Source organism: Zea mays, chromosome 1 (genome assembly GCF_902167145.1).
Source record: "Zea mays cultivar B73 chromosome 1, Zm-B73-REFERENCE-NAM-5.0, whole genome shotgun sequence".
Taxonomy (NCBI): Eukaryota; Viridiplantae; Streptophyta; class Magnoliopsida; order Poales; family Poaceae; genus Zea; species Zea mays.
In genome coordinates, this window is record NC_050096.1 from 129757558 (window position 1) to 129768715 (window position 11158).

An 11158-nucleotide genomic window follows, 5' to 3' on the forward strand; every position below is an offset into this window, starting at 1 on the left:
ATCTTTCATCATCAACGCCTCCGAAGAGGAGTGCCCCAGGTTTGTATCCACAGGATTTGGCATACTCTCTAAGCTCTTCTATTTCAGCTTTTGATAGTTGTCCTCCAACTAAATTCTAGAACATAAAGGCTTCGTTCTCTGAAGTTTCATCAGCAATTTCTTTTCCTTTCCCCGACGCTGCGGTCACGGTCTCTTCGGCGGCGGTGGTAGCTTCTTCTGCAGCCATGTCCAGCAGTATTTGATCAATGTGTTCAATTGTGCTCTCCAGGTTCAAATCTTCAGCTGAGGTAGCTTCGGCAGCTGTGGCTTCCGAAGGTGCAATTTCAATATTTGTCCCCTCTGCAGCCGCTGGTGTTTTCTGGGCTGAAGCCCTTGGCGGGGTCTTGTCAATTACCTCTGTCACAGTGATAATTCTTTGTCTCTTTGCTTTGATTTCTTTCATCGATTTTTCGGGCTCCTTGTTCTTCTGAAAAAACTTTGTCAGATGGGGCCCCAGTGGACTTAGCTTCGCAGGTAAGGATTCAGTCATTACCTTCAGAATTTCCTCAACGACAGCGGCAGAGGGTGATGCGGGGGCTTCTTCTTCGTCGGATATGATACGCTTCGGAGAGGACGCTTTCTTCTTCTTCGGAAATTTCTTTTTTGGTAGTTCTTTTTCATCTTCATTTGAGGCTTCAGTTGTCCTTTTTCTTTTTTGGCCTTCGGCGCCTTTGTTCAGATTTTCGTAATCAGGGTATTCGAAGCCCAGGGCGTCCAGCACTCGGTTTAATCTTCGCTTCGGACGGGTGCCGAAGGCCGCGGTCATCAATTGATCTTCTTTTTTGGAATAGTTGCCAAGTATTTCATTACACATAAATTCAATTGTTTCCAACCACTCTTGGCAAGGTTTTTTAAAGTATTTCTTGAACTTGTAATAGTAGGGCAACCATACAAGTTCCCCTTTTTTCTTCTCCCCCTGTAGCTTCGGCATTTCCCATTCTTTTGAGGTAGGAAAAACCCTGAAGGATAGGAATTCCTGCACTAGATCCCTAGTTCCAATATGTTCTGCAATAATCTTGAATTCGCTCAGCGCGGCCAAAGTTGGACCATCTAATGTCATTTTGCATCGAGGTCTTGTCTCTCCGAAAGTTAGTTCAAGAGGGCTCTGAACCAGCTTCTCTTTATCTTCGTCAACCTTGACATAAAACCACTCTGATTTCCAGCCTGCCGGCCATTTGCTTCGGTAGCTAATCACAGGAAGCTTCGTGGTTTTCCGATAAGCAAAGTTATAGCAACCAAAATTTTCATGCAATCCGTCTTTTCTAGCTTTCGTTTGGTAATGAAGTTCATGGACTCGACAAAAGCTGTCGGCAAATGGTTCCATCGCCTGACTTCGGAGAGCCCAGATGTATACGCTAAGCCTGACAATCGCATTGGGAGTCAGCTGGTGAAGGTAGACACCAAATTGATCTAGTACGCCAGAAATTATCCTATTTAAAGGAAATCTTAATCCAGCCTTTAAGAAGCTCTTGAAAATGACTATTTCATCCTTTTCTGGCTTCGGGGTAGTTTCTTCCCCCCCAAAGCGAAGTAACTTCTTCTCATTTTCAGTAAAATAACCCGACTTCACCATCTTGGGGAAGTCAGCCTTGGAAACAGTTGACTTGCCAAAGTCCAAATGGCTGGGCTTGCTTGGCGCGGCAATATGAGAATCATCTTCAGGATCAGTTTCTTCAGTGTTTTCTTCTTCTACTACGGCAGTTGTTTGTTCTGTTTCAGCAGTAGGGTTTTCTTCTGTAGTTACCAGCCCGGAACGTCGCATTGCTTCGGAGATAGGGACGGTCTCCGAAGCTTCAATTTCGCCTCCCTCACGCTCAACCCTAGCAGTCGAACGCAATCTGGCCATTTAAATCTGAAATTGTGGAATTTAAAAATATCTTTCTTCCGAAGTTTTTCTGGACGAAGCAGGCTTCAAGCTGGAGCTTCGTTCGATTCCTAGAGTCAAGCTTCGGCGATGGCTAAAAATTTTGGCAGCGAAACAGTGCAAATAGCAATGAATGCTGTGGTAACTTCACACCTACTCGTCTGTTTATATAGTGCTGCAGGTAAGAAGGCGAAGCGCCAGAATTTTTACACCAGGCGGACACCCGCTCGCACTCGCTGCATGGTGGACCGAAGAGACCGAACAGTAACTCTGCAAGGTGGGGCCGCTATACGCTGGAAGATGGAATCGTTTCTCGACAACGAGCTCAGGGAAGGTGTTTTTTAGACCTTCGGCGCTCCGAAGCTTAAGAGACTTTTTTCACGAATCAAGCTCGTTACGAAAAACGATCTAGCACCGCGAAAGGGGCTACTGTTGGGTCTATGCTTCGTCGCCGAAGGTCTTATAGAAAGAAGTGGTCCTCGACTGAAGCTGTTAACATAAGATAGCCGAAGGGTCCTCTTCGTGAAGCTTCGTCATTACAAACCGACTTAAACATAGAATGACCTTTTAGTCCATAAAGGTCTGAGTCAATATTGTAAGCTTTTATAAGGGGCATAATTGTAATTCTTCACAGGCTGCGTCCTGTGCCTATAAATAGTGAACAGTATTCCATTACTGTTCACGCTTTTCTGATTTCCGCAATCGCATTTGTTGGGAATCAGACTTTGTCAAGGCAGAGGTATAAATATATTCGATGATATAACATGATTCGTTTGTGATTTATTCCTATATTTATACCCTTTATTTTATTTTGTCTTATGCAACTCACCAAAATCTAATTACGAAGATTTAACCTTCGTAATTGTATTCTTATCAACCTTCGTCCGAAGTTCATTATCCTCAAGGGAATAATGTTTTACGGACGAAGGACGTTAACATTTAACATTTTATGTTGCCTTGTTCTTAATTCATAGCATTTGAGAACAAGTCTCCAACACCGGTACCTGAGGGTGGAGCGGTCGCGGAACGAGTCAACCATCGAGGAGAACGAGGTACAACAGTGTCCAGGCTCCCTGCTCCGCGGCCGCCAACACGCACACACGCACCACGCATGGCTCTTGCACGCTGGTCGCTCGATCTCGCCAGCGCCCCCGCCCCGCCGGTCGCCAAGGCCCGGCCGCTCATCGCCCCGCCGGTAGCCGAGGTAGCGCGCTAGGCGCTAGGCACCTCCCCTGCGGCTAGCGGCCTTGCGTCAGCGCCTGCGCCTCATCTTCCTTGGCCCGCGTTGCTGCGTGGGAGGTGGGCGGGCGGTGGTCATCTGTCCTCTAGCTCTGGGAGTCTCTGATTTCGAGTCTTGGATCTAAGGCCTTTAGGCTCAAGTCTCAACTCTCATTCTGTGTCTTCAATAGATTTTAGAGGAAGTCTCAGACTTTAGAGGAAGTATCAGAAAGTGAAGAATTGAACAGAGAAATTATTCAGTCTTTTTTAAATCAATAGCTTATTGATTTGGCATATGATCTACAAAAGAATCCTTTATCTAAGATACTTCTTAATAATGCTTTTTCCTAAACTTTAGTTTAATCGCAAGATATGTATTCTCTATTGCCGTACCTTATTTTTGGGTCGTGCTCCGCCACTGATTTCACGTCCGTTAGGCTCGAGAGGTGGACTCAGACATCCAAGTTTTGCAAGTTTTGATGTTGGATGTTAAATTTCTATGCTCACCCCTCGTTTGGTTATTGATGTACTATTTTCATCTCATGTCACAAATTTGGCATAAGGAATGGGTATTGGTGGCTACTGACTGTGTTTGTTTCCACGTATTATACATGTACAATGGAACAGTTGATAATAGTTCTGCATGAACTATTGGCGTTGGCTATCTAAAAGGACAGAAAGGCAGACATGAGCAACAGATCCCGCTCCATGGGCTAAAACTGGGATTCGTGATGGTCAGCTAAGCATACCTTCGCCTTCAAATTTGTGTAGCTTCTTTTTTATTCTGCAAGTTGTTTGGTCTGCCGTTCAAATGCCTTATTATTCTGCGAGCAATTTTAAGACTATGCCTCAATTTTTTTCCAAGCAGAAAGTGCTAGTGCCACTCCCAACTGTAGCGGTGTGGTACTGGGATCCTTGCTAATAAGGTAAAACTCTGACTGATCTTCTTATGCTTTGCATTGAGGAAGGAGCTCTTCTAGGCGGTTGGATAACATAGTCGTTCTAGTGTGTTTTCAGGGGGAGCCCGTCCAAGACACCCGTGCGTCCCCGTGCCCCTCGCCAGCTGATGTCGTCCTAGGTATACATATAGGAGGTGTTGATGATGGCACTGCTCATATATAAGTAATAGAGATAGACATGTATGAAAAGGGTCTTTTGTTTTCAAGTAGTATGTAGTTGCTGTTACTTTTAACAGCTGATGCAATCTGGATGAGTCACCTATGAATGCCATACTGGAATCTGTTGCGCTTTTGTTGATCATTATTATTTTGCAATCCAGGCTAGGGGATTGAAGAAGCACTTGAAGAGCCTCAGTGCTCCCAAGCATTGGATGCTCGACAAGCTTGGCGGAGCTTTTGTAAGTAAACAATATTTTCTAGCTTTGGTACCTACAATCTTCTGTACTTCCCCATTTGTCTGATGCTTCAGGTTGGTCTTTTTTTCTGTAGGCTCCCAAGCCATCTTCTGGACCTCACAAGTCCAGGGAGTGCCTGCCTCTGATCCTCATCATCAGGAACATGCTCAAGTATGCACTGACGTATTGTGAGGTCATTTCTATCCTGATGCAACGCCATGTACTTGTTGATGGCAAGGTCAGGACTGACAAGACCTACCCTGCTGGGTTCATGGGTATGCCTAAATCTCTATTAATGCATAAAGATACCTATACACATATTTTGGTTGCTGATTTATGGCGTCATTTTTTGGCAGATGTCATTTCCATCCCTAAGACAAACGAGAATTATAGGCTGCTTCCGTCTTCACCCAATCAGGGATGAGGATGCCAAGGTTAGGCCAATTCTCTTACACATCATCTCTCATTGTTCTAGTTGAGCATGATGATCTTGGTAGCTATGGGAGGTTGCTGTTTTTCATTAGTAGATTTGTGTACCTTGCTATACTGTCCATATATGCCCATCAAGGCCAACGACACCATCAAGATCGATCTGGAGACCAACAAGATCATGGACTTCATCAAGTTTGACATCGGCAACGTGGTTATGGTGACCGGCGGGAGGAACACCAGGCATGTAGGAGTGATCAAGAACAGGGAGAAGCACAAGGGCAGCTTCGAGACCATCCACGTGCTGCTTGGAGCTTTTTGCTATGTCTAGTTTTCTCCTATTTGTTGTACAGGAAAACATCGAATGGAATTCAAATTTGGTGGCCGCAAAAGTGTAGAGACTTGATTTCATATAAAGTTAGGCTTAACATTAGTGCAAACAGTTGTATTTTTGTTTAGATTTAGAGTACACTTATGTATGCGTTGTTTGACAATGCTTATTTATGATATATTGAATGGTACTTATTTATATTATATTAATTATAATGTTGTTCAATATATGTGTATGTATATTTCTCTTTTAAATTATTATAACGTGATATCTGATACTGCCGTGTAAGTCATTTCGTTTAAATCTTAATAAGACGGTCACCAATGCAAAATGTCTAATATCAGTCTCCTAAATAAGACGGTTTCTAAAACGTCCATTATTAGTCACCTAAATAAGATGGTTTTCCTATTGTAATCGTCTATTATTGTAGGATATTCGAGACAGTTTGATAAATACTTTATGACTTATAATGTTTGTCTTCTCTACGGTTCTTTAGAAGCAGTGTCTTAAACAAAAACCTAATTCAAGACGGTTTATCGAACAAAATGACTTAAACAAATACCTTTTTCAGACGGTTATAAATTAAAAATTGTCTTATATAATATATTTTAAGACGGTTTATAACCATCTTAAAAGTGGGACATCTTTTACGACTCCATCAAATTTGGACACTTCATAAGCGTCTTAAGCACTGAAAATTACCCGTCTCATATAACATGTTTTGTAGTAGTGGGTGAGGATGACTTTGGAGCCTCATCCCTTGCAGCCAGGCTGGCGTTCATTGGACTCTGAGTCTTTCGGTTTCAGGGCCGAGGATACTGTTGAGTCCACTGCTTTGGATGTGCTGACAACCTTCTGCAGATTTCACCCCTTAATGTTATCAACCCACCCCATTGGCTTGTTCCCCGCTGAAAAGGAGGACGACCCAATGTGGAAGGATTGGGTTGAGCGCGCCAAGGATGTGTGGGCACTCTACCCTGGACATACGGCTCACCTGACGGTTCGGTGCATGAATGCCCTGTATCGTCTGCTGGCCTTGCTAGGAGAGGTGACGTCCCAGCTCATGGTCCTAGTGGACTCTACCAAGATCACTCTAGATAACATAGAGGACCTTGTTGTAGACATGTCCACTAAGCTGGTGGAAAAGGATCGCCTGGTAGAGCAAATGACTACTCAAATCCAAGAGCTTGAAGATCAGGTGGAGGCCAGGGAGAACACCATCGAGGTTCTAGAAGATCAGCTCCAGACCACCAGCAACAGCTTGAGGAAGCCAACCAGCACTTGGATCTGCACCGTCATGAGATTCAGGATATGGAGGCAAAAGGGGCCGATGAGGATGTAGACATCGAGGGAGGAGAGGAGCCGGAGCCTGCATCCAGCTTGGACACTGCTGGCTCAGAAAGACCACCTTCCCCTGATACTAGCGTTGCCTCATTTGCTCATTAGATCTTAGAGTTAGGATAGAAGTGTGCAGCAGTAGAACTCTTCAAAACTAGCTTAGCTTTTGCACCTTGGAGGTACTAGGCTCGAGAGAGTTGAGTATTTTGAGCACTACTGTAACTGTTGGAAAACTCTTTTGGCATGTTGAATGATGGATGGCTTCTACTTTTAAGTATGAAGGAAATTATATTCTATTGGTACTAATTGTGAGAAGCAAGGAAATATTTGGAATCTTACAAACCTTGTTATTTAAGATCTTTATCTTGTGCAATCATGGAATTCAAAGTATGATATTAAGACCCTTCTAAATTTCAGATGGCTGGAAGAGCGCGCCGTGGACAGAATGAGCGCATTCCTCCAACACCGTCGTAGCCTCCTACCATGCAGGAGCTGATGCTCAGCAGAATGAGATTCTGCGACAGCTAGCCCAGCGTCAGCCACCGCCTCAGCACTATGGGGGTGGTAATCATCATTAGCGTCCCGCAACAGCGGCCACCTATCAGGAGTTTCTGAGTACTCAGCCGCCGTTGTTCACTCGGGCAGAAGATCCACTTGATGCTGATGTGTGGCTCAGGGTGGTGGAATCCAAATTCCCACTGCTTAATGGAGATTGTTCAGATGTTACCAAGGTCCATTTCGCCATCCAGCAGCTTCGTGGGCTCGCGCGGACATGGTGGGGCCATTTCCTCGCTATGCAGTCGGTTGACCACAGGGTTGAGTGGGGAGAGTTCAAGGCAGCATTCAGAGGGCATCACATACCCGCAGGCATCATGGACCGCAAACTCAATGAATTTCTCGCACTCACTCAGGGAGGTCGTACAGTGTTGCAGTACGCCCAAGCTTTCAATGACCTATGTCAGTACGCAGGCTATCATGCTGACACGGATGAGAAGAAGAGAGACAGATTCAGGCGGGCCTCAGTACTAAGCTCCGTGACCGTCTCAACACAGTCAGGGCCAACAGCTACAATGAGTTAGTCAACATGGCCATCTCTCAGGAGGATTGCATCACAGTCCGTCAGGCAGAAAAGAAGAGAAAGACTCCTGTGGCAGGACCTTCAGCTCAGCCTCAGCGCTTCAGGATTGTGTCCGACACTCAGAGCAGGGGACCTCAGCAGCAGCAGGGACGATGGGTGATCCGACCTCAACAACAGCAGCAGCAGGCACCCAACCACTCTCAACCCCTAGTTTAGAGGAGCAACAACCAGCCACATCAGCAGTACCGTCAGAGCAATGACAACATGTGTTTCACTTGTGGTAGCACGGGACATTATGCCAAGAATTGTCCCAAGAACCAGTAGAGGCAGGGGCAGAATGCAAATCAGAACCAAGGCATGAGACAGAGGGTGCAAGTGAGGCAGGGCAGGCTGAACTTCACCACATTGGCTGATATTCTAGAGGGATCACCCATCATGACTGATATCTTTTCTGTTTTGAATTACCTTGCTGTCATTCTTTTTGATTCTGGTGCATCACACAGTTTTATCAGTGCAAAATTTAGTGCCAAATGTCAGTTACCCTTTCATCACACAAATGGGGGCATTATGATCGCAACACCAGGAGGCAGGGTTGCCACCTATGAGGTCAACAGGCATGTGCCAATAAGATTGGGTATTTTCATATTTAAAACTCCCTCCTAATCATGGGATTGGAGAGCGTGGATATCATCTTGGGAACTGACTGGTTATCACGACACCATGATGTTTTTGATGTCGCAGCAAGAGCCATTGAAATTCACTCACCAATTGGTGAAGACATCACCTTGTACCTACCTGACCAAGGCTATACCCGTTCTTGTGCCTTCGCCCAGATAGAGTCACCCGTAGAGAGGATTCCAGTGGTCTGTCTGTACCCTGATGTTTTCCTAGACGAATTGCCAGGGATGCCACCCGACAGAGACATAGAGTTTGCAATTGAGCTGCAACCCGGAACTGCACCTATATCCAAGAGACCCAATAGGATGCCTCCAGCAGAGTTAGCCAAACTGAAAAAGCAGTTACAAGAATTATTGGACAAAGGGTTCATTCGCCCAAGTACTTCACCATGGGGATGTCCGGCCTTGTTCGTGAAGAAGAAGGATGAGAGTATGAGGTTGTGTGTGGATTACCGCCCTCTCAATGTAGTAACGATTAAAAATAAGTACCCTTTGCCCCGCATTGATGTGTTGTTTGATCAGTTGGTAGGAGCCAAGGTGTTTTCCAAGATAGGTCTTCGCTCTGTCTATCATCAAATCAAGATCAGAGCCAGTGATATTCCGAAGACGGCTTTCTCTACCAGATATGGGCTTTATGAGTACTTGGTGATGTCATTCGGGCTGACCAATGCCCCAGCATATTTCATGTATTTGATGAACTCAGTGTTTATGCCCGAGCTGGACAAGTTTGTGGTGGTCTTCATTGACGATATCTTGGTCTACTCAAAGAATGAAGAAGAACATGCTAAGCATTTGCACAAAGTACTTCAACGACTGCGTGATCATCATTTGTATGCCAAACTCTCAAAGTGTGATTTCTGGCTGAGGGAAATCAAATTCTTGGGTAACACCATTTCTCAGGGTGGAATATCAGTTGATCCTGAGAAAGTGCAAGAGGACATGATTGGAAGCCTCCTACCACCGTGCGACAGATTCGGAGTTTTCCGGGATTGGCAGGATATTATCGATGATTCATTCAGGATTTCTCCAGGATTGCTAAACCAATGACTGAATTATTGAAGAAGGGAGTAAAATTTGAATGGAGTCAGAAATGTGAGGATGCCTTTCATGCATAGAGGCAGCATTTGACTACAGCACCCGTGCTAGCGCAGCGTGACAACACTAAATCTTTTGATGTATATTGCGATGCTTCGGGCACTGGACTAGGTTGTGTTTTGATGCAAGACAACAAAGTTATTGCATACGCATCCAGAGCACTCAGGCCTCATGAGCAAAATTGCCCCACGCATGATCTGGAGTTAGCAGCAGTAGTCCATGCTCTGAAGATATGGAGACATTATCTAATGGGAGCTCATTGTAACATCTATACGGACCACAAGAGTCTCAAGTATATTTTCACTCAGGCTGATCTTAATATGAGGTGGAGAAGATGGTTGGAATGGATCAAGGATTATGATCTGGAAGTACATTACCATCCTAGCAAGGCAAATGTTGTGGCAAATGCCTTAAGTCGAAAAGCCTAGTGCAGCTGTGTAGCCATGGACTCTAAGATTGCCACTCTGTGTGACGAATTGCGCAAGCTGAACATGGAAGTTGTTTCCCCAGGTACCTTGGATTATATCTCAGTGGAGCCAACTTTACAAGAGCAGATAATCATGGCGCAGATTGGTGACAAGGGTGTTCAAGTCGTTAAGGATATGCTCAACCAAAAGGTGGATAAGTACAAATGTTTTCGTCAGGACAGCAAGGGTGTCCTATGGTTTGAAGACCGATTGATTGTTCCTAAGAACCCAGAACTCAGGAAGAAAATATTGGACGAAGCTCATCTTTCCAAGTTTTCCATGCACCCTGGAAGTAACAAGATGTATCATGACCTCAGATCCTTGTATTGGTGGACCAGGATGAAGAGGGAAATTGCTAAGTATGTATCTGAGTGCGACACTTGCCAAAGAATCAAAGCTAGTCATTTGAAGGTAGCATGTACCTTACAGCCTCTCCCCATCCCTTCTTGGAAGTGGGAGGACATTTGCATGGACTTCGTTGTGGGATTGCCGAATACCTTCCGGCACCATGATTCTATTTGGGTCATTGTGGATAGGATAACCAAGATAGCTCATTTCCTGCCTGTACATAGCACCCACAAGGCGGAAAAGTATGCAAAGATCTATATCGACCAAATAGTGCGTTTGCATGGAATTCCGAAGACTATTGTGTCTGATAGAGGAGCACTGTTTGTGGCACATTTATGGGAGCAGCTGCAAAAGTCACTTGGAACCATTGTGATAAGAAGCTCAGCATACCATCCTCAAACTGATGGCCAAATGGAAAGAGTAAATTAGATTCTTGAGGACATGTTGAGGGCATGTGTGTTATGCTATGGTAAGGATTGGGATAAGTGCCTTTCTCTAGCAGAATTCTCTTATAATAACAACTACCAATCCAGCCTAAGGACGACACCTTTCGAGGCCTTGTATGGGAGGAGATGTCGAACACCGCTAAATTGGTCACAAGCGGGAGAAACGGAGATTTTTGGACCTGACCTGGTGCTTGAAGCCGAGGATAAAGTCAAAGTCATTAAGAAGAACTTGGAAGCTGCTCAGGCCAGGCAGAAGAGCTATCATGATAAAAGAAGGAAGCCTCTACAATTCGAAGTGGGGGATCATGTGTATCTCAAAGTGTCACCCACCAAAGGTGTTCAGAGATTTGGGATCAAGGCAAAATTAGCTCCTCGCTATATTGGGCTCTATGAAATCAAAGAGACTTATGGACCTGTAGCGTACTAGTTGAAGTTGCCACCTCATATGTCAGCAATTCATGATGTGTTCCACGT

At 44.9% G+C, this 11158-nt stretch overlaps 1 pseudogene; it reads left to right on the forward strand.

Moving 5' to 3' along the window:
- The first annotated feature begins 3014 nt into the window (after positions 1–3014).
- Positions 3015–4968, forward strand: LOC103644911 (40S ribosomal protein S4-like; annotated as a pseudogene).
- Positions 4969–11158: the final 6190 nt, after the last annotated feature.